Consider the following 23,627-nt stretch of genomic DNA (forward strand, 5'->3'; position numbering starts at 1 on the left):
AAAGTTAGCAAGCTATGTCCCATATAAGCCTGGCCAAGATTTCCAGGTTGGGGGAGATTCTCTATGGCAATTTTGGGAGTTCCTTTTTGTTTTTAAAATGTTGCTTAAATGTATTATGAAAAAAGCCAGTATCAAATATTTCTGTAATGCTTCCAAGAAAACTGCATGGATATAGTCATTGGAAGTTGAGCTTGACTCAACATTACCTTCACCTTTTTTAAAAAGTCTGTTGTACAGCTTGCTTATTTATTTGATTTATACCTTGCCTTTCTTTCAAGACTTTAAGGCAGCATACAAAGTATTCCCTCCTCTTATTATTCCCTACAACAATTTATGTGAGATAGATTGGGCTGAGAGCCTGACTAGCCCAAAATCACCCAGTGAATTTTCATGGATATTCCATGCATAGAATCTAAATCTCCTTCCTTCTAGTACATTACACTGACTCTTACAGTTTTTGTATGTTTTCTGGACAAGAATTCTAGTGACAATTGCAGATGGAGTTCTGAGGCTACAAAAGTGAGATTTTTGACTTTGGGATTTTCACCTGTTTTAAAATTTGAACATTTCATATTTTTGGGGGGGGGAGCTGGGTTTTTGGAGACAGTGTCATAGAAAGTGGAAGGCCTGAAAAATACATAAAATCCCACAACTTTAAATGAAAAAGTGATAAAAACAAGGATACTAAATAGGAAGAATTGTTATTAAACAAAGAATGATATACAGATTTTGGGGGAAATAGCAAATAGAAAAAAGCATTCTTCTGAACAGACAGAACTATTCAGTCAGAATTGATTTAGCATTACCTATTGCATGACATCAAAGACTTGTTTCAATTAATTTCTGATCTTATATATACTGCAGAGCACACTCTTGAACTAGCATTTTCTTTTGCTGGAATTGGGGCTCTGAAGGTTGAGGGCTGTAGCTGTTGTTATGTTAGGATAAGTTTATGGTGAGTTTTAAACTAGCTACTGATATAAACTGCTATAGGACTAGCTGAACAGTTACATTGTCTACACCAGATGCCTGATGAATCTGAATGTTTTCTGAATGTGCTTGGGAAGTTCCCCGTCTCATCTATCAGCATCTATCAGTACAGTTGAAGCCATAATGAAACAATTTTAAGGACTTTCTGTTTAAATAGTAATACTTATATGTTTTGTTCTGCTAGACAAAGGAGAGGGGGGAAGAAAAAGAAGAGGTTAATACTGCAACAAAATTAATCCAGCCCCTCAAACCATAAACATAACTCAAATGAAACTAACTATCCCCCAGTTACTTTTAAATATTTTAAAAATTTGCATGATTCTTCTCAGGTTTCCTACATAAGGAGAGCCAGTTTGGTATAGTGGTTAAGCTGCTGGCCTGGAAACCAGGAGACTTGTGAGTTCTAGGCCTCCCTTAGGCATGAAAGCTGGCTGAGTGACTTTGGGCCAGTCACTCTCTCTCAGCCCAACCCACCTCACAAGGTTGGTGTTGTGGGAAAATAGGAGGCAGGAGTATTAGGAGTGTTCACCACCTTGAGTTATATATAAAAGGATAAAAATATAATTATAATATCTACCTGGATTTTAACAACTGCATTACATGCTATTGAATGCTGTTTAATGTAAGCCTAAAATGAAATCATATACCCATAATCATAATATATAATCATATATTTTATAGGATCATTGGCTGAGGAGAACAATTCTATCATAAGTCTGTGTTTTTTTCCTTAGGATTTATCTCAGGTAAGAAACCCAGATGGTGGCATTCCTTCTTCTGTAGCAGGGTAAGTTAACATTGATGTAGCCAACTAACATTCTGTGATATACCATGTTGTTTTTGGTTAGCATGAGAAATAGAACGTATATGATTAATAAATGTTGATTGTGGGAAAAGTGTGGGCTCCAGGTGTCCTAGCAAGGAATCCATCGTAGTCTGGAATTGCTTCCAGTTCTTACTCCTTGGCTTTCTGCTGCATTCTCACTCCCTTTCTTTTATTCTCCATTGTGTTCCCTGTCATGCACCTCCATTCCTCCCATTCCTTCTCTTCTCACTGTGCCTTTTCACTCTTTGCTCTGCTGTTTACCACTCCTCCTTTCACCAATCTTCCTGTTCATTGTAATTTCTCCAACCCCCCCCCCTTTACTTCTCCAAAGCTTCCTTTTGACCCCTCCATCCCATTATTTCACTCCCATCTTGGGCAGCTGGTTTAATGTGCTTTCTTCCAGTTCAGGAGACAGCATAAATTTGCTCTGCCCCATAGCCAATCTCAACTATGCCAGGTTAAGGACAGCAGAGAAGTGGTGCCTTCCTGACAGTTTAATGTGGGTCAGGTTAAAGTGCAGCCAGTGGTGGCTGCATTTCCCTTTCCAATGGTGTTCTACCACCAGATGGGAAAACCAAACACCCATTGTTCTCCTTTATGTAGTAGTAAGTGGAGTTCCACCAGAAGCAATTTTAGCCATGGTGACAGTTTTACATGTCATTAAAAAAATTGTCATAACAAGGGTACCTAATTTGGTGATATGGGAGAGAGTTCAGCTGGCAAAGGTAGTGAAAGTTCAAGTGGCTCCCAGGGATGTTTTCTGAACAAACAGCTGAAAGAGAAAAGTTAGGTCATTTGCACTCTCTTCCACTTTCACATGCACAACATACCAAATTGAAGCAGGCATCTACTCAGAAAAAAAAAATCTTCCTCCCTCCTCTTGCTGCTCCCAACGACCCAGGCTTTGGGAAGCTAAGAGAAATATCTATTTTGTTTTTTAGTGTAAATTATGAAGTTATTTAACTTGAGCTTTATCTGCTTTCCCCTACCCTGTGGTTTCTGGTGTGTTGGACTACAGCACCCATCAGCAAACCCATACCCAGAATTCCTTGTTGGCACACCATGTAAAGGCTGCCGTAGATGGTGGGTGCTGCTGCCCAAACAAGCTGGTGGGGAAAGTGCTCTGCAATGCTTCTGTAGACAGTGACAAAACCATGTCTCAGAAGTAGACTTTTCTTGTTAGGTGAACGAAGAGTCTTTCAGAATTGTGAACTGTTTTTGCTTAATATGTTGGATTTTTAAATAATAATAAGATGCTATTTAGATGTAAAATTCCTGTGATAAATTTGTAAATTGCCCTCTTTTCCAATGCTAATTTAGTTTTATTTGGGGAGTTCTTGCATCCAGGAACTCAAGCTGGTATACATAATGCTTTCTCCTCTTATTTTTTTCAACAACCATCCTGTGAATTAGGTTAAGGTGAGAGAGTGACTGCCTCAAAGTCATCTAGTAAACTTTCACAGCTGAGGAGGACTGGAGCCTTGGGTGTCACAGACCAGAAAGTTATGAGGGCCTTAAGGAGATAGAATGAGCTTCCTATGTTTGAACATTGCACCAATTTCAGTAGATGATGTTTAGTGATAAATAGTGTGAGGTCCAGTACCTGAGTAGGAAAAATGAAATGCAGAGAGATATGATTGGGAAGGCTTGGCTCGGTGCCATTGCATATGAGAAATTGTTAGGAATACTAGTGGACCACCAGCTTAAAAAAAGCAAGTAGTGTTATGCAGCAACTAAATAACACAGTGCAATCTTGGGCGGTACAAAACAGAAGCACTGTGTCCTGATTACTGATGGTAATAGATCTATTGTACTCTGCAGTAGTCAGACCACAGTTGGAGTACTGTGTCCAGTTCTGAGCACTGCATTTTAAATGAACATAGATCAGCTGGAACAAGTTTAAAAGGGAGCTACCCTGATAAGAAATCTAGAAACCAAGCCCTCCAAGACCACTTAAAGGAACTAGGCAAAAACAGTTTGGGAAAGAAAGAAAGAAAGAAAGAAAGAAAGAAAGAAAGAAAGAAAGGAAGGAAGGAAGGAAGGAAGGAAGGAAGGAAGGAAGGAAGGAAGGAAGGAAGGAAGGAAGGAAGGAAGGAAGAAAGAAAGAAAGAAAGAAAGAAAGACTGAGGGGAGATACGATAGCTTACTACAAGTATCTAAAAGGATGTCACAGGCTTGTTCTCTGTTGAAACTGAGAACAGGAACACTGAACTGGATATTAGGAGGAATTTCCTGATAGCAAGAGCTGTTAAAGACAGGACAGTTTGCCTAGCATAATGGTGTACTCTCCCTTACTGGAGGTTTTCAAATGGCAGCTGGATGGCCATATGTCAGGGACAGTTAGTGGATCCTTGCATTGAGCAGAGGATTGAACCAGATAAGCTACAATAGTCCCTTCCAACTCATACAGTCTATCATTCAATGTTCTCTAGACAGCTGCAGCTGTGTTTCTCTAGGCACATTCCCCCTTGCCAACTTTGTCCCAAAAATGTTTTACTAGTTATTCTTTTATGATATGTCCTATGACAGCCTAGGCCAAGATTCATATTTATCTGCTCCAGTGTTAAATGTTTTCCATCTCCTGACACAAACCTTGCTGTCAGCAGAATGTGCTTAGCGATGGCAGTGCTGATGACGAGACAGAGGCTGAGATCTACCTAGTTCCCTTTGGCTACTTTCATGCCTGCTCCCTCCTCTCTGGTTGCTGGTTACGTCCTTCCACAGCCATTTTGCTTTCGGGAGTTGGAGTAATCAGAGACTGGCCAGGAGCCTGACTAACACTTCACAAAATGCTGGTCAAGCTTTATGCAGGCTCCTTCATCTTCATGGATTTATTTCATTTATTTTATTTACAGGCTGTTCCCAACAGCTAACTCTGAGTGAGATATAACTCCCTGATACATAACTGGGGTTAAAAACATTCCAATCCAATTTAAAAACAAAATCATACATTGTAATAAAATAAAGACATACTCATACATAAAGATATATTCAGAAACCAATTCATCCTCAGGTGGGATAGTTATAGTGAACCAACCCCCATCAGTTGGCTTGATGAAATTTTTACTAATTTCCTGGGAGGGATGGGCTGTTTGAATATTAGAGGGTATACTATTCTATAGGAGTGGAGCAGCAACTGAGAAGGCATGTCTCTGAGGGGACATGTAAAGAGTCCACTCTACTATATCTTATTGAGTGGGCAGACGTTACTGAGAGAAGGTAGTCCAGAGATACCCAGACCCTGAATTGTGTAAAGATTAAAGGTGATAATCAGTATTTGAATTGCATCCAGAAGCCTACCCGTAACCAAAGCAGCTTAACAGTTATATCACATAGTCTCCTAACTATTCATACAACTCCATTCTGGATTAGTTGTAGCTCCCAAATGCTCTTCAAAGGCAATCCCATGTAAGTGCATTCCATCCCAGGAAAGGTTTCAATTGGTATACAAGATGGAGCTGTGGAAAACCCTCTTGGCCACAAGTGCCACCTGCTGCTTGGACAGGAGCTGTGAATTCAACAGGACTTCCAAACTGCAAACCAGCTCTTATTCAAGGAAGTGCAAGCCTGTCCCAAGCTCCTTGGAATCAGTAGGCTTTTGAACCCAAAGCCACTCCACCTTGCTGGAATTGAGTCTTAAACTATCCCTCCCCATCCAGACCTGGACACTCCAGGCACATGTACAACACTTTTACAACATCTCTTATTTGGCAAAGGGTGAAATGCAAAGTTGGGTATCATCAGCATACTGGTGAAACCTGTATCACCCCAAAATTTAGGGGCCTAGAGCTTGATGTCTCCCCATCACCATTCCTTCAGGCAAGAGAACCATTACAAAATAGGGACCCCACCTCTTGGAGGTGGCTCTGCAAGATGCCAAAGCTGCTGAGAGATGAAGCAGGACCAATAGGGTCACATCATCCCTATTTTGGTCCCACCAGAGATCATCCAGAAATATGATAAATGCTGTCTCCTTCCTAAATCCAGGTCTGACACCTGACTAAAATGGGTCCAGATCATCTTTTTCCTACAAGGCCTTATGTAGCTGCAGCCCAGCCACTTTTTCCACCACCTTTCCTAAAAAGAAGAGATTGGAGACATGTTGATAATCCAATATATCGAGGCTGAGTGGTGGTTTCCTGAGCAAGCGAAACAGATAGAAGAGCTAGTGAACAAGAAAGACAAGCGAGAAGTAATGAATGAGCGTTAAGAGCTAGAGTGTGCAAATGATGCATGAAAAAGAGAGAGATGTGAGAGGAATAGACAAATGTGAGATGGATAACTGAGTGACTGAGAAGGAAAAGCAAATTAGAGTGAATGAGCCAAGAAAGATGAGCAAGATAGATGAATGAGACAGATGAGCAAGCAAGATAGGCAAGCATGCAAGAACAAGCAATACAGCGATAGTAAATAGACCCTTCAGCAACTTTTTTGTTCCCTCTTAAATGGAAATAATCAGTGTTTCTGGGAAGTGTTTCAAGTGAGCACGGTTACATAGAACAAAAGAGGTGCCATCACAAAAAATTAACAGCAAACCACTAATATAAATTCCTAGTGAAAAAAATATAACTACAAAGAAATGCAGCTTTTTGGCAGCAAATTTAAAAGACACTTTGGCGGTACTGCAAAAAGTAAAACAAAAAGAATGATGTAACCATTGTGGACATTGTCCTGTTAGGAGAGGACCAGAACCAATAAGGCTCAAGGAAACTTAACAGCCTTTATATAAAGCAGCTGGCTTTATTAAGAAAAAAAATTATACAACCACCTCTGTCTGCTAAGGCCATTTGCTGACTGACCCAGAAATCCCCCTTTTGCTAATTTCTTTTTAATCCCGGAACTACAATTTTTAACACAGACATGAAGTATAATGATAGGCTATATCAGTATTTAACCAAGAATCCTCCTTGGAACGCAGGACATATCAGATAATGGCAGCTCTTCATTTTAGTCAATAGCTTTCTGGCTAGTTCTGCTGAGCACTGGGTCTTATCATAACCTAACCTTTCATGCACCAGCAAGAAGGAATACATTACAATTGACTTGCAGCCAAGTAATACTTGGGGAGATGGGGCCATGTAAGCAGCGCTGTTGACCCCAGTTGCATATGTTGGGTGATTCCCCCTCTGTGGTATCTTACATATCAGACAGAAGAAGCTATCGAAGTTGAGAACGTGCCATGAATAAGTCATGAACATTTAACATGATGCTGTGGAGATTCTTGAGAGGCTTATTATATTATGCCTGGTAAAACCTCCTTCTCTATTAAATGGTACTGCTTTTGATTCATTCTGACCAATTTAATCACACACAAATTGCCCTTTTAGGGATCTTACTGAAGCTACAAAGTCTGAGCCTCTGGAACAGCTGTCCCCAAAACTGTTCTCCTGATGTCTATAATTCCAGTAATTCCTTGCCAATAATTATTGGACTGTAATTCAAATAATTCCCTGTCAGCATAGCCATTGGAATTGTAGTCCAATAAAAGTAAAGATTCCCTTGAGTTGAACTCACCTCCTGTTATTTACATGGACACATCCATGTAGTTTTCATGACAATAATATGGATTGTTTTGGGATGTTTCCAAGTATTGCAAATCACTGTAATTTTTTTCACCAAAAGTAATTATAGTTGCTTGCAGAGCTTCCCTGTTAACACAAAGAGTCTATGATTAAAAAGAACAGAGAAAAATCACATAGACCCAATTCTCCTTGCATGAGTAGCTTTTTTTGGAAAAGATGACATTTAAGTCTTAAAATTGCACCCTGCATGCGGTAATTTATACTACATTCTCTCTCTCTCTCTAGAACTCCTGCTGACTGATATTAATCAGGAGGAACTTCAGAAATTGCTGACTTCTCTGAAAATTATTTTACACATAATAGCATTTCCAGAAAAATATGATGAATTTTGGTATCACAAAATGACCATTGAATGCAACTGATCATACTCATAGATGGAAGTGAAGAAACACTGATGTCCCCCCCGCCAGAAAAAATCCAAAAAGATCAAAATTAATCTCTGAAATGACAATAGATTATCTTTATCCAAACAAGCATGCTCCTTTGCCTATATAAATATATGGCTGTCCTAATTCAAAAGACCATGTGGAAAAAATAAACATGTACAGTATGTTTAAATTTCACAACACATAAATTTACACATTAAGACTTATTATGGAAGCAGTAAAAGAAGTTCTTAATTTCATAATAGTTGAGGGCTATGGTAAATTGTTTGTGCATATTTGAAGACAACAGCTATATTTGATTTCAGCTTGTTGGAAGGTGGATCAGAAGGTATGAGTAGGCAGAAGATATGTTCCTATCATTTCAGAATCTTGGAATCATTGGAAGAACCACATTAATTCTCCTAGAACAATTGGGTGTCAAAATCTCTGTACTTGGAACAACTGCTTCTAACTCAGGTTTTACTTCTGAAATGAATAATCTCATTTGGAGAATCCACAGATAATATGTTCTTTGGGTTATAACAGAACCTATTCACAAGTTTACAGCATTAATCAAAGTCTCTTCTGATTATAGGAATGCTATTTAATGATAGAACAATAAGGCCTGTTGGTTAAAATGTTAGTTGATAAATAGGATCCTTAAGTCAGTCTTTACTCAAAACTAATTTTTATAAGAGAGTTGATTGTAATAATTCCTTTGGGAATTGTTATTTCTTATAAATAAAATCAGTTATTCATAGTTTTTACTTAAATGAAGTCCACAAGTGTATGGGGACAGGGGGAGGGGGTGTCAAAAAAATCAAGATGATAGTTGTGGCAGCAAAATCAGGGCTCTGCCCATTTTGTATGTGCATCAATGTCACATGAATGTACAAAGAGGGGGAAGGGGGCTTTGATTGCACTGTGGCAACTGCAGTATTTACTTTTTTGACCCCCACTGTGGATAGTGATAACAAAATACAGGAATTTATCTGTTTTATTTTCATAAATAAGATTGAACCTTGAGGAAAGGTTTTGATTTTCACTGTACATGGCAGAAGAATTCAGGGAAATTATTGTGGTTTTAACATGTATAATGGCATGAATTTTTTTTCCTAGAGGGAAAGTTTTCATTTTGTAATCTTCATTCTTTTCCTATAAATTATTGAATTTTTTTTTTTCAAAACTGTATTACAAATAGTTGTGGAAGAAAAGTTGAAATATGAGCATAATAAAGGTTAATTAACACTAACCCTGTATAACAAAAATGTACTAAAAACTAACAATCTTAAATTAAAAGAAACAAATTAATTGCAGAAGTGTGAAGAACAACATCAGTAGTTTTATATCATTTTTTGAGGGCTATAAAAACATGAGTTAGCCACCATCAAGGCCAGTTCCACCTGTCTTAAGTTATGTTCAATTTCAGTTTTATTATTAGCTAGCAAATAAAACAGAAAAAAGAGAGGGAAAAAGGAGTCAAAATAGAGAACACAAATAAGCATATAAAGCAATCCAGCCTAAATCCTCTGGATCCTCTGCCAAACAATCCAAAGCCTCCCAAGGATTCAAAGGCTAGATTTTAAATATTAAAATTTCACAACATTGTAAGTTGTATAATAAATCTTATTGGCAAGCAGAAAAAAATCAACATAGAAACTTATCAGATTGTCCAGGGATTGCTGCTAGAAGGGGAAAAATAAGGTTTTGACCTAATGTCATATACAACCTGCAGTGTAAAAGAACATGTGTTCTGATTCTCCCTCTTGTGTACCAGAGGGAGGTGAGAGACACTACTGTATGCATGTCATGTGTTCTTGTGCTCCCAGAAGCTAAGATCCATCAGGGGGTTTCTGTAGATGATCTACCTCAACAGAGGGATCATACTGATATTTCTGAAGATTACTCAAATAATCTGGATTGATAAAACAAGCAATTATATCAAAATGAGGATCTGATGCAAACAGCATCACTGAGGTATCTGCTTTCCAACTTGGACTAAAGTTAGAAGCTTTTTCATCCAATGTTTCAACCGGGTAAATTAGAGCAGATAATGTAAGCCAAGCTGCAATAACTTCCATCATGCAGCACATCTGATACATTGCTATTAGTTTCAGTTTTGATGTTAGTTTTAGTCATTGTAACCCTCTGTTCTTCAGAGGGTAGTGAAGGTTGCATCTTCTCTTGAACCAAGATTTAATTAAATGGGGTTTTGAGTGACATGTTATATTCGAAAGCAATTTGCTCTTGCCTTCTTGGTCTTGGTCTGTTCTCCCTCTTTTTTTTTACTGTCACACACAAACTTATGAACTGTCTAGAGATTTGCTCCTTGTTTTATAGTCTAAAAAGTTTATATCTCACTGTTCCTTGGTAATGTTCTATTTTTAATTGGAATTATGGAATTCAGTGACTCCATGGCAGAAACAACAAACACCAGAATGACTTTAACTGCATCCAATCTGTGGTATGTCTAGTGGATTATTTTATCTTTGGTTGATGTTTATTGCACCTCCCTTCTGTATGTTGTAAGGCAATGTTTATTGTCCTTTGACTTGAGAGAGATTGAGTTTTAGGCCTTATCACAGGTTGTTAAGGAGAGCTGCACATACCAAGGGAAAGGTGTCTTAAAGACAAATACAATTCTCTTACCACCATGCAGTTTAGAGAGCCAAGTTATATCAATAAGCTCATTCAACTGAACTTTACATCTCAGAAGCAGAGTGAGTGAGTGCAGAACTGCAGGTTTCTTGTGCCATCTTCCTTCATTTATTTGGACATCAGCAATCTGCAACATCACTCCATTTGGTGGAAGCTGCCTTTACTTTCAACTGAGCAAAAGTTCTGCATATTATAAGGGCATGCCAGATTCTCTTCAGATGAGGAAGAGTTAATTCCCTGGTTGAGTACTGTCTGCCTGTTCTTCCTGATATTGCAGATGAGATTATCAGCAATTGGTCAGCCTTTTATTTTAATTACTTCAGCCGATTTTGAAGTATATTCCTCAATCGTAATTTTAAGTTTATTTATGATACTGTTAACTGTAATTAGCTGTTTGTAATTTGAAATAACAGTTTGAGCTGTCAGTGAACAATTCTTAGCAAGTAGGTCCACGCCCAAGTCTCTATCTAGACTGAAGCAAGCCTCTGCTTTGCCTCTTCTATAGGGAGCTCATCCTCTAAGGAGAGAAGCTCATCAGACTCCCAGTCCAACTGAGCATAATAATTACTAATAGAAGCTATAAAGGAAGCAGACTCACTTATATCATCCTTCAGCCACAGAAGATCCTTAATTTTAGGCTACTTGAAGACTTGTAAGTTCACTTCCAATTCAAAACTCTCTCTGTGGTTCCTTTTTGTTTAATTCTTTCATTTCTTAAGCTTAATCTTTACTTTGGAATTGTTATCTCCCATTTTTGTGTCCTGGCTTCACTGGAAGGGGCAAACATCCATGGAGCTGGCAGACAAAATGCAGGTGTGATCCATGTGATTGCACACAAGGCTTGCAGTGCAATTACATGCATCACATCTGCACACAAGACTAGAGACCAAGCACACACTAGGGAGAGGGCTTGGTAGAAGATACAGTGGTAGAGAAGCGAGGGAAAGCTGCAAGAAGAGTGTTGAAGCTAGCAATTAAGAGTTGTATGATTACAGTGAGGCTTGCAGAAACCTCAGGAGTTGGGCACACTCTAGAAGAGTGCTTGCTTGGAGAAGTGGTGGTAGGAGAAAGAGGTGAAAGCATGAGGAGAGTGTGGCAAGGGCAGGCAGGAGCAGAAAAAACAGGAGTGGAATTAGGAGAATGAAGAGCATGTGAATGCATGTAGCTGAGGAGGAGAAGACATAAAGCTGGGTCAGACAATTCATAATCTGTAAACACACAATATCTTGAGTGTGCCAAGGAAAAAGCCAGAGACACACCAAGGTCAAGAACATAATAGATGTCAGGAGCAAGAAGACACAAAACATGGAGTATGACATCAGATGCTGAAGTTGCTTCCAGCTATGGAAGATAGTCCCTGCATGGTTTAAATCCTCTTCCTGCTGAGTGTGTACAGCTGAAACTTTTCTTGCTCATTTGGCCAAAAATGAGGCACCAGGCTTGTTTGAAGCAGCTTGCTACTTACCCACAAGGTGATTTTGATGGGGTGCAGGACTCACGGGCTGGGGAAGACTTCCCTGCTTCTTGGCACCTGTTGTACAGAGTAAGGAAAATGACCTTCACAGAAATATGCAGGATACTTAAGCAAAAGGGTCTGAAGTATTTTTTAAGCCCAGAACAATGAGAAAACATTTGGAAGTGGCTTGGGCAGAAGCCTCCCTAATTCACTGAAGTATAAGAAGGAAGAGAAGGTATAGCAGAATGAGACTTGCAAGATTGATGTCAGCCCCACTAGGTAGACCTGACCAGAAAATCAACACCACAGGAAAGCTAACATTACTTTTATTGAGATTGTTTATAATATCAGGATTTTGCAAGTTTCATTGTGCTGCACCTCCTCCTCCTTATACTTCAGTGAATTAGGGTGGTGTCTGCCTAAGTCGCTTCCAAATATTATTTTGTTTCTCTGGACTTAATTTTTTTTTTAACTCCTTTTGTCTAGGTAATGATTCCTGCATATTTCCATCAAGGTCACCTTATTTATTCTCTTCACCAACAGGTTGGAAAAGGTCAGCCTACATGCCGTTGCCAAAGAAAGGAGATTTAACCGAGTGTGCAAACAGTATCTATTAAGTACAGTATCCTTAATTTTACATAGTGGCAAAGTAATGCTTAAGATCTTCTAATGCAGTTTAGAGCCCTACATGGAAAGGGAGATACCAGATGTTCAATCTGGCTTTAGAAAAAGCCAAGGAACATGAGACATTATTTATTTATTTGTTCAATTTATATAGCCACCCATCTCACATATGTCACTCTGGGCAACTCACAAGTTAAAACACAGACAACCCCCCATCCCCAAAATCATACAACAAAAACCATTAAAACACATTAAAAACAATAAAAACTATTAAAAACCTAAAAAACAATATACAAGAGTGCAATCCAACTTACTAGCAATATAGCCATTTAGCAGGTTCCTCACCACCACTACTGGATCCCCAGCCAAGATAGTAAAGCCAAGTCTTTAGGCCCTTTCTAAAGGCCAGAAGGATAGGTGCCAATCCAAGTTCCAGGGGAACGATGTTCCAAAGGGCAGGTGCCATGGCAAAAAGGCTCTCTTCCTAAGTCCCATCAAATGACATTTCTTAGTAGATGGTACCTGTAACATGCCTCTCCTGCCAGATTTGACGGGATGTGTAGATGTAACCAGGGAGAGGAGGTCCCTCAAATTGTTGTTAATGCATGCTGGATAATTGAGAAAGCCAAAGTGTACCAAAAAGGAAGTATTTTATTTATTCATTTATTTAAATTTATTGGCTGCCCAACTCCAATGGACTCTGGGCGGTGTACAAAACTAGAAAAAACATTAAAACAGCTAAAAATATTAATTCAGAAGCAAAATATGTGCTTCATTGATTATAGAAAGGCTTTTGAATGTGTCAGTCATGTCAAGCTGTGTGGAATGTGTATAGAAAAAATGGTAATCCCAGAACATCTCATCCTGATGCAAAATCCATACACAGGTCAAGAAGCCACAGTATGGACAAAAACATGATGAAACAAACTGGTTCCAGGTTGGCAATGGAGTGAAACAAGGCTATATATTTTTCCCTTATTTTTATTCAATTTATATACTGAATATATATTGACAGAAGCTGGATTGGAAAGAGATGAGGGTGGTTTTAAAATTGAAAAAAAAATCAATAACCTGTGCTATGCTGATATTACTCTGATAGCTGAAATGCAATTGATCTCCAAGGTCTAGTAATAAAAGTCAAGGAACACAGTAAAAAATATGGGACTAAGAGGAAATATAAAGAAGACTAAACTAATGACAGATACAGCAGTCAACTTTAGAATTGACAATGAAGATAATGAAATTTGAGAAAGTTTGTTCAAGTTGAGACACAGATAGAATTTAACACATAGGAGGTTGAGCTAATAGTACCAGGAACAAGGATGTAACAGAACTGGAACGTACATATTTACATGTGTTGTTCTGGTGCAAAAATTCAAGGGTTTTAGGGAAAAAAAATCATTGAAGTTGAGAAAATAACTAAACAAGATATTTATTTATTTATTTATTATTAAATTTGTATGCCTCCCATCTCCCCCAGAGATTGCACTAAACCCTAAGTTAACCTTATTATCAGCATTTAAGGAAACAAATGAAAAACTGCTGCATAAAGAATTGATAATATGTATTGTCGAAGGCTTTCACGGCCAGCATACGATGGCTGGTGTGGGTCTTCCGGGCTGTGTGGCCGTGGTCTTGAAGTCTTGTTTCCTAACGTTTCGCCAGCACCTGTGACCGGCATCTTCAGAGTGCAGGAGCACAGACAGGAGCAGTTCTCTCTGTGCCCAGGGTGAAGTGACCCTTCTGTGGGTATTTATAGAGATCTGGGGGGGGGGGGTTAGGCAGGGTTTTTTCTTCTACTGAATTGTTAACGAGGGGCTGCTGGGGGTGATTAGCAAGTTCATTGTGTGAACTGTTCACACAGTTCTCTCTGTGCCCAGGGTGAACCACCAGGACATGTGGTTTCCTGCCTAATCCCCAGGAAAATACACACAGATGCTGACTCCAAAACAAGCAGCCACTCAGTAACCCAACCCCCCCCCCCCAGATCTCTATAAATACCCACAGAAGGGTCACTTCACCCTGGGCACAGAGAGAACTGCTCCTGTCTGTGCTCCTGCACTCTGAAGATGCCGGTCACAGGTGCTGGCAAAACGTTAGGAAACAAGACTTCAAGACCACGGCCACACAGCCCGGAAGACCCACACCAGCCATCGTATGCCGGCCGTGAAAGCCTTCGACAATACACTGAACGCCTCTACGGGGAGGAAACGTTCCGACAGACACAGAGACTAGGAACACTCCGGAACAAAAAAGCACACCTACTATGCTCCTTAACCTTCCTACTACGATGCAGAGACACTGGGACCATCCCAGCTTTTCTCAGAACGAAAAGGACTCTCAAATCTCCACAAGCTAACCGCATTTATGACCGACTTGAACAAGCCCTCCTACGTGAGAGAATACACACAACCCGCAGAAAGCTTGCCATCACAGACAAAGAATTATTTGACACACACATCAGCATCAGTCAGAAAATGAGAAGCCAGGACTGGGACAAGATTGACACCCTAACCTACAGGAAAATGGAAAAGGATATCATTGACCACACAACCAGGCAAAAGCAAAAGTTTAACAAATGCCAAAACAGTCAACCAAAACCGGCGCTGGATCCCGCCCGCATTGTCATCAATTTGACGGAACGCCAACTCGCGCCAGAAGAAACCGCCATCCTAGCCAAGGGAGGAAACTTCGCAATCACACCCCCCAGAATTCCTGTGGAAGATATCATCGCCAATGTGGAATCAGCCATCCGCCACTGCCCTGAAGAGGAAGCAGAGGAAATAAGGGGTGAGATAGCAAGGATCCTACGGAGAGCAAAGCCCCCCACCAGCAACATAACGAGGAAAGAGAGAAATGCCATAGAAACCCTCAATTCGGACGCCGATATCATCATCCTGCCAGCTGACAAGGGCAACGCCACGGTAATTATGAAAACAGATGAATACAAAGACAAAGTTAGAGAACTACTAGACCCCACCACATACAGAAAACTAAAACGGGATCCGACCAGCAAAATCATGAAACAAACCAACACCCTGACGAGGAACTCCTCCCTTCACCCCAACGCACTTCAACGCATATGCAAGACAGAAGCCCTTACACCCAGACTATACGGACTCCCCAAAATCCACAAAGACTTGATCCCACTCAGACCCATCATAAGCGCCATTGGCTCCCCGACATGAATTATCCAAACATCTGGCCACCCTTCTACAGACCCACGTGGGACAGACTCCAGCCCATATCAGAGACTCAGGACATTTCATCGAGAAAATCAGCACCCTGAAACTCAACCCCACAGACAAACTGGTCAGCTTTGACGTGGTCTCCCTGTTCACTAAGGTACCAGTGAGGGACACCCTGGCACTCATCAAACAGATCTTTCCAGAAGACATCACAGCCTTATTTCAGCACTGCCTAACAACCAGTTACTTCCTATGGGACAATGAGTACTATGAACAGATGGACGGTGTCGCCATGGGAAGCCCCCTGAGCCCAGTCGTAGCAAATTTCTACATGGAACATTTTGAAAAACGGGCTTTAGAAACCGCACCCGTTACCCCAACAGTCTGGTTCCGATTTATGGATGACACCTTCGCAATTTGGAGTCAGGATGAAGAAGACCTACAGAAGTTCCTGAACCACCTAAACAGCATCCACCCCAATATACAATTCACCATGGAAAAAGAAGTGGATGGCCAAATTCCATTTCTAGACACGTTGGTCATACGCAAACCAGACCTCAAATTAGGACACAAAATCTACAGAAAACCCACCCACACAGACCGGTACCTACACAAAAACTCCAACCACCACCCACGTCAGAAAAGAGGCATTATCAAAACCCTCATGGATCGTGCCAATCGGATCTGCGAAACCCAATTCCTAAACTCTGAACTTAACCACCTTAATTGGGTCCTACAAGCGAATGGCTACTCCAAGAATGAAATAAAAAGAGCCATCAAACCAAGAAAGCAACATGCGACTGAAGAAGAAAAACAGCCACCCACCAATAAAGTATTTCTGCCCTATATCAAAGGGGTCACAGACCGCATGGGAAAACTGATGGAAAAACACAATTTCCAAACAATCTTCAGACCCACCAGAAAAGTACAAGAAGTGCTAAAATCAGCAAAAGACAAAAGGGATCCCCTCACCGCTGCAGGAGTATACCGCATACCATGCAGTTGCGGACAAGTATACATCGGGACCACAAAACGCAGCATCCATACCAGGATAAAAGAACACGAAAGACACTGCAGACTACAGCAACCAGAAAAATCTGCAGTAGCTGAACATGCTCTCAAGCACACTGGACACAAAATCCTATTTGAAAACACAGAGATACTGGACAACACCAACAGCCACTATACCAGGCTATACCAGGAAGCCATTGAGATTCACAAACACCAGCACAGTTTCAATAAAAAAGAGGAGAGTCTAAAAATCAACAAAACCTGGCTACCAGTCCTGAAAAATACAGCCTGCAAAAGGTCAACGAACTCAGCTCAACCACCAGGACATGTGAACAGTTCACACAATGAACTTGCTAATCACCCCCAGCAGCCCCTCGTTAACAATTCAGTAGAAGAAAAAACCCTGCCTAATCCCCAGGAAAATACACACAGATGCTGACTCCAAAACAAGCAGCCACTCAGTAACCCAACCCCCCCCCCACCCCTCACCCCAGATCTCTATAAATACCCACAGAAGGGTCACTTCACCCTGGGCACAGAGAGAACTGCTCCTGTCTGTGCTCCTGCACTCTGAAGATGCCGGTCACAGGTGCTGGCGAAACGTTAGGAAACAGGACTTCAAGACCACGGCCACACAGCCCGGAAGACCCACACCAGCCAATTGATAATATTTTTGTCAGTAACTGCTAAACAATTTATAATCCATGTTTGGAAGACAGGGAATAATCTTTCAGTATCAGTCCACTTTGACCAATGATAGCAAATAGCCCTAATGGAGAAATTGGCAGCATAAAAAAAAGGCTGGGTATAGCTGGATTATTTTCCATCAGTTTGGTACAGCTGAATTGAGTTTGTACCAATTTATATACTCTTAAAACACATAGTAATCTATAGTCAGATATTAGTTTAAAAAGAATCACTGAGCATTATATTATTCTGAACCCTTGTTTATTAGCATATTTAATGTATTTAGAAGCTCTATTGTACAATAACAAAATTATTGCATTGTACTATAGTATATTACATAGTACAATGAGATAATAACAACTGCTTTATTTTTATTTATTTTATTTATTTATATATCAAATTTTTCACCGCCCATCTCATCGAAATGACTCTGGGAGGTTTACAAGCACAAATAAAATTCATTAAAATATTAAAACAATCCTAATAATAAATAGCTTCCAAGAAAGATGGAGACTTGGCAAATAACTCAGGGAGTGTCATCAGGGTGCTAACCACCCCCAGGGACTGTTAGAGCTCACGCTGCCCCATGCACGCGGGCAGAGCCAGGTCTTTAACCCTTTTCAGAAAGCTGGGAGGGTAGGGGCCCGCCACAACTCTGGGGGGAGAATATTCCTTTTTTTAAAATTATTATTAAAGCTTTTATTAAAATATATAAAAAGTACAGTTAAAATACAAATCAGAAAGTATAGAAAAGAAAGAAAATAGAACTAAAATTAAAAGACAAAACCTAAAATAGTGAGAACAGATAGAAAGATGAAGCAAAAAGTGCCTTTCGACTATCTCCAATACAGATATAAGTACAAATTAAAAAAAGATTAATCTCTTACCACTAATTAATCCAAGTTCACATTATTTATTTCAACACAAACCATCTAATCATTAAATCCTATAATCAAAGCTTCATTATTTCCCAACCCAAGCATGTAATCTAGGAAGGGTTGCCATGAGGAGACAAATTTAGAAATAGTATTACCTCTTATTAAAGCTGTTAACTTCACCATTTGAGCCAAGTCCATTAATTTGATAATCCATTCTTCCACTGTAGGTATTTGTGAGTCCCTCCATCTTTGCGTGTACAACAGTCTTGCAGCTGTGATTGGGGGGAGAATATTCCAAAGGGCAGTGGCAACAGCAGAGAAGGCTCTCCTCCTGGGCCCTGCCAGAGAGTCCCTCAGGTAACCTGGACCCATGCCATGCAGGGTTTTAAAGGTGATAACCAATACCTTGAACTGGACCCAGAAGCAAACTGGCACCCAATGCAGCTCCCACAGCAAAGGTGTTACATGTGCCATCCTAAGGGCACCTAATATCCATGTGGCTGCATTTTGAACCAATTATAGCTTCTGAATACACTTCAAGGGTAGCCCCATGTAGAGCTCATTACAATAATCTAGCCCAGAGATTACCAGGGCATGAGTAACTGACCAGAGAGCATATCTGAAAGGGCATAATTGGTGCACCACATGAAGGTGGGCAAAGGCCCTCCTGGCCACAACTGCCACCTGCTCCTTGAGTCCAGGAGGACCCCCAGATTATGCACCAGGTCTGTTTGGGACAGTACAAGCCTGTCCAAAACCAAAGATGGTAAGTTCTCGGATACAGAGGGGCCTCCACAGCCACTCTGTCTTACCAGGGTTCAGATGAAGCCTGTTGTTTCCCATCCAGACCCCCACAGCCTCCAGGCACCACAAAAAGGTGGTTATGGCATCACTCAACTCCATGATGGAGATGTATAACTGGGTATCATCTGCATATTGATGATACCTCATCCCATGGTGGTGGATGATCTCACCCAGTGGTTTCATGTACATGTTGAAAAGGAGCAGAGAGAGTACCAAATCCTGAGGCACCCTATAATGGAGGGGCCATGGGCTGGATCTCTTGCTCCCAATCAACACTGATTGGATCGACCTTGGAGGAAGGAAGAGAACCAACATAGTACTGCACCCAACTCCCTAAGTTGACCCAAAGAATACCTTGATTGATGGTATCAAAAGCTGCTGAGAGGTCAAGAAGAGCAAGGATGGATGCACTACCCCCATCCCACTCCTGCCAGAGATCATCCATGAATGTGACCAAGCCATTTCCATCCTGAAACCAGGCCTGAAACCAGACTGGAAGGGGTCCAGATAATCTGTTTCCTCCAGGATCCTCTGGAGCTGCAACGCCACCACCTTCTCAACCACCTTCCCTAAAAAGGGGAGGTGGGAGACTGGATGAAAATGGTCCAGTATGGTGGGATCCAGTGATGGCTTCTTGAGGACGGGGTGCACCAGCGCTTCTTTAAAGGCAGGTGGAAACACTCCCTCCCTCAAAGATGAATTCACCATCGCCTGGACCACCCACATGTCACCTCCCAAGTAGCCTTAACCAGCCTGGAGGGACCTAGATCTAGTTGGCAAGTGGTGGCATTGACAATTTGAAGGGCCCTCTCTACTTCCTTGGGTTCAACAGGATCAAACTGTTCCCAGATAACAGGGTAAGTCTGTACCCTGGGCATCTCTATAGACCATGCTGCATGCTTGGTATCCAACTGGGACCAGATGTGAGCGATTTTATCCTCCAGATGCCCAGGAAACTCCTCTGCGTGGCCCTATAAAATGGGCCACTGGGCCCCCCTTTCCCAAAAGGGATTGGGTGATCTTAAACAGGGCCACTGGACGGCATTCTGCGGATGCAATAAGAACAGAGAAATGTTGGTGTTTCGCCACTCTTATCATCACAAGGTAGGCCTTAATCACCGCTCTAGCTTGTGTTCAGTTGTGTTCAGTCCTTGTTTTCCTCCAGTGGCACCCTAGACATCTCTTAATCCTTTTCAAGACCCTCAACTCCTCCATGAACCATGGAATCTTCTCAGTGGGAATTCTCCAATTTAGCTCGCCTGTTTTGTTTGGTGGTGGCTTCTGCCAAAATGTGTAGATTCTGGGAGGCAGGGTACAAAGATGGCTGGTTTTGGCAAGTCCTGGCCCATCTGCTGGGCTAACTGATTCACTAACCCATCAGGGTTGCAATATGGTTCTAATATTGTGCAGCTTGGTTCTTTATACTGAGGTAGGTTATTTGTGACCCAGTCCATGGTCAACAGTTTTGTAAGAGAGTCTGTAGCCACAGTCTTGATCTAGGAAATTTGAAATGGTTTCTCTTCTTGTTGAATTGGGGGTGGGGTGGGGGATGGAAAAGCTATACTTACTGTTAGAAGACTGCTCCCAAGCACCTGCAACAATCCTAGGGGACAATCTGGAACTAGGGGATCTCACAGGAATTCACAGGAGTTTAAGTAGATAAGATACTTCACTACCTCCAAACAGTTACATGAGAACAACAGTGGAATACAGATAAGTCTCTGCCTTCTGTTTGCAAGCATCTCAGGTATCTGGTTGACCACTGTGAGAAACAAATTCTGGAAATGTTGGTTTGGTTTCTTGGTTTTAGTTGTTTCCCTCTTTTTAACTTTCTTTGGAAACATTCCTTTGAGGTTTTCCCCACAGTTTCAAGGATTCTGACTAAATTATTTAAAATTCATTATAGAGGTTGATTTAATAGCAGCTGGACTTTTTATAATTCTAGCTTTTTCCCCCTTTCCCTTGATGGCTTGCTTGAAACATTTAATTTATATCTTACAGTCCTGATGAGAGAACTTACTACAGGCCCAGATTCTAAATATGAAGATGTTTCTAAATCATTGACTGTACCAGGTTTACATTACCTTGGACAAAGTGGTTAGAAAGCCCTTGCATTCTGAAATAAATTCTTAATCAACAGAATAACAAAAGAAGAATAGCTTACTAAGGCAAGTCAGATTCATTTTCAAATAATCCAGCTATTAGAGATTATAAGAGATCTGATCTTTTACCTGCTAGTCACAAGTAGTAGCAACATTAATTTTGTTTGATGTCAAAAGATGTAAAAAGTGCTGGACCTAATTACTTGGGTGGGAAATCACCAGGTAGGCCCAGGTGTGGTTGACTAGACTGGGAAGTGAAAAAAAATCTAGAAGGTAGTGGCAAGCCACTTCTGTATGATTACCAATAAAATAATATGGATCTCATGTTGCAGTCACCATGCTCTCCCAACTATCACTATCACCACAGTTCCCTTAATACGTCAATAGATAGATTTCCCCCCCAATATTCTACTGAGTATTTTACTTGAGCAAGGGTAATATTCCTGTTCTCAGTTGGATTTTAAAGGGCTTCCAAATAATTCAGATAATTTTCAGGACATTACCAACAGCTATTACTATACTTTAAGGACTTTAGACATTTAACTACAGGCAAAAAGTTCAGTAATTCTGAATTGTCTGCATGTTTTGATCCAAGGATTTACAACAATCCCTGTTGCTTGTAATTAATTCTACCATAATGGAAAGAGAAAAGTTTAAGGATATTTAGATGTAATAATAAACGTACCAGTGGCAGTTTCCCTACCTTTCCCCCTGTGATGGAAGGCATGAGTGGGGAGGATTCTGGTATGGAGCTTCAAGGTTACAGGGAGGGGGAGTGATGTTCCAAGCATCTCCTCAGCCCCCAGCTGGACTGTGTGAAAGTAAGGAGGAAGAGACTGGCCCCTCCCTAAGGGCTTGATGGTTATAGTTGCTCTCATTGGGGAATTAGAGTTAGTCTGGAAAGATTCTGTCTATTAGGTGCAAGCTAATAAAGAAGTTGAGCTGATTTCCGGACTCTCTCGTGTGATTCTTGGGCTGAACCTGACACCCCCTAAGCTGACAGACCAGCTGGCGATAATTAGAGCTGGTAATATTCAAGGGTTACTGAACTACATTCTTCCACTACCTGGAAAGAATAATATAGAGTTGTTATTGGCTATTCAGTGATGCCCTTTTGATTTTTAACCATTTCTCTGGTGGTATCATATATCAGCTATACCATCTGTTTTGCCCTTAAAAGATGGGTTTTTGAAAGTCTTCGCAGTTTCTGACTCAAACAGAATTAGGCACAATTTAAACCTTGAGATTTGGTTTGCTCACTTCCATTTTTGTTGTTTGATATTTTTTCACATGTTCTTTTTAAAATTCACATGAAGGGATTAGAAGCCTCCCCTAAACAAACATACTAAACGTCTGAGGATACACAAATATCAATGTGCATTTTAAATGAAATGGTTCCTCATGCCTTATATTAGACAGTGTTTTTTAAAGTTATTTTAATATTAAATTAGGCAAGAAATACCCAAAACAACAAAAATGGTAATTTGGTATATGTCAGTAACAAAAAAGACAAAGAGGTTACTTGTTCGCTTGTTTATTTAATCAGTTTGTAAAGCCATTCATCTCAACAAGTGACTCTGGGCAGCAAACAGTAACAAATAGAATAAAAACAATTATATCCTGAATACAAAAATGAAATACAAAAATTAAAATACATAGCTGAGAAAAAATAACACAATCAGCAGTACTAATACAGCCAGGAGATGGGTTCTTTTGCACACTCGAAGCGCTAGGCCCAGGCTCAGAACCAGGTCTTTAGTGCCTTATGAAAGGCTAGCAGGGTCAGGGCCATCCTAATCTCTGGAAGGAGAATGTTCCATAGGGCAGGAGCTACGGCAGAAAAGGCACACCTCCTGCATCCTGGTAAGTGGCACTCCTTAGCCAAGGGGGCCCAAAGTGTGCCCATCCTGCCAGACCAGATTGGATGGGTAGAAACAATCAGAGAGATGGTCCCTCAAGTAACCCAGTCCCAAACAATGAAGAGCTTCAAAGGTAACAACCAGCACCTTGAATTGCACCTGGAAGCACACTGGCAACCAATGCAGCTCACAAAGTAGTGGTGCTACATGTGCCAAGTAACTGGCACCATTAACTATTTGCACCACCACATTCTTCACCAGTTGAAGCTTCCAAATACTCTTCAAGGGCAGCCCCGTGTAGAGCACACTTCAGTAATCCAGACAGGAGGTCATGAGGGCATGAGTGAAAGTGAGCCTCCCTGGTGCACAAACTGAAGGTATGCAAAGGGCCTCCTAGCCATGGCTGCCATCTGCTCTTAAAGCAGAAGCCACAAGCCAGGAGGATCCCCAGATTGTGCACCAGGTCTGTTGGAGGCAGTGCTACCCCATCCAGAACAAACAGTGGAAAATTCCCAGCACCAGAATGTCCAAACACCCAAAGCCACTGAGTCTTGCTTGGGTTGGGCTGAAGCCTGTTGTGCCTCATCCAGGCCCCCA

The 23,627-nt window shown here is 40.9% G+C and overlaps 1 long non-coding RNA gene across 2 annotated transcripts in view; it reads right to left on the reverse strand.

The window, feature by feature from the left end:
• LOC112543046 (uncharacterized) overlaps positions 1–23,627 on the reverse strand; it is a 65,612-nt gene that overhangs the window by 35,997 nt on the left and 5,988 nt on the right. For both annotated transcript variants that reach the window (XR_015797763.1, XR_015797762.1), the window contains exons 2-4: positions 11,887–11,952; positions 7,331–7,464; positions 2,504–2,588 (exon numbers count right to left, since the gene is read on the reverse strand). This is a non-coding gene — a long non-coding RNA (uncharacterized LOC112543046). The remainder of the gene's footprint in view (positions 1–2,503; positions 2,589–7,330; positions 7,465–11,886; positions 11,953–23,627) is intronic.

The sequence above is a fragment of the Python bivittatus genome, unplaced genomic scaffold (assembly GCF_059951505.1).
Source record: "Python bivittatus isolate LINGU-HERP-01145 unplaced genomic scaffold, Pbiv_v1 ctg000610_np1212, whole genome shotgun sequence".
Lineage (NCBI taxonomy): Eukaryota > Metazoa > Chordata > Lepidosauria > Squamata > Pythonidae > Python > Python bivittatus.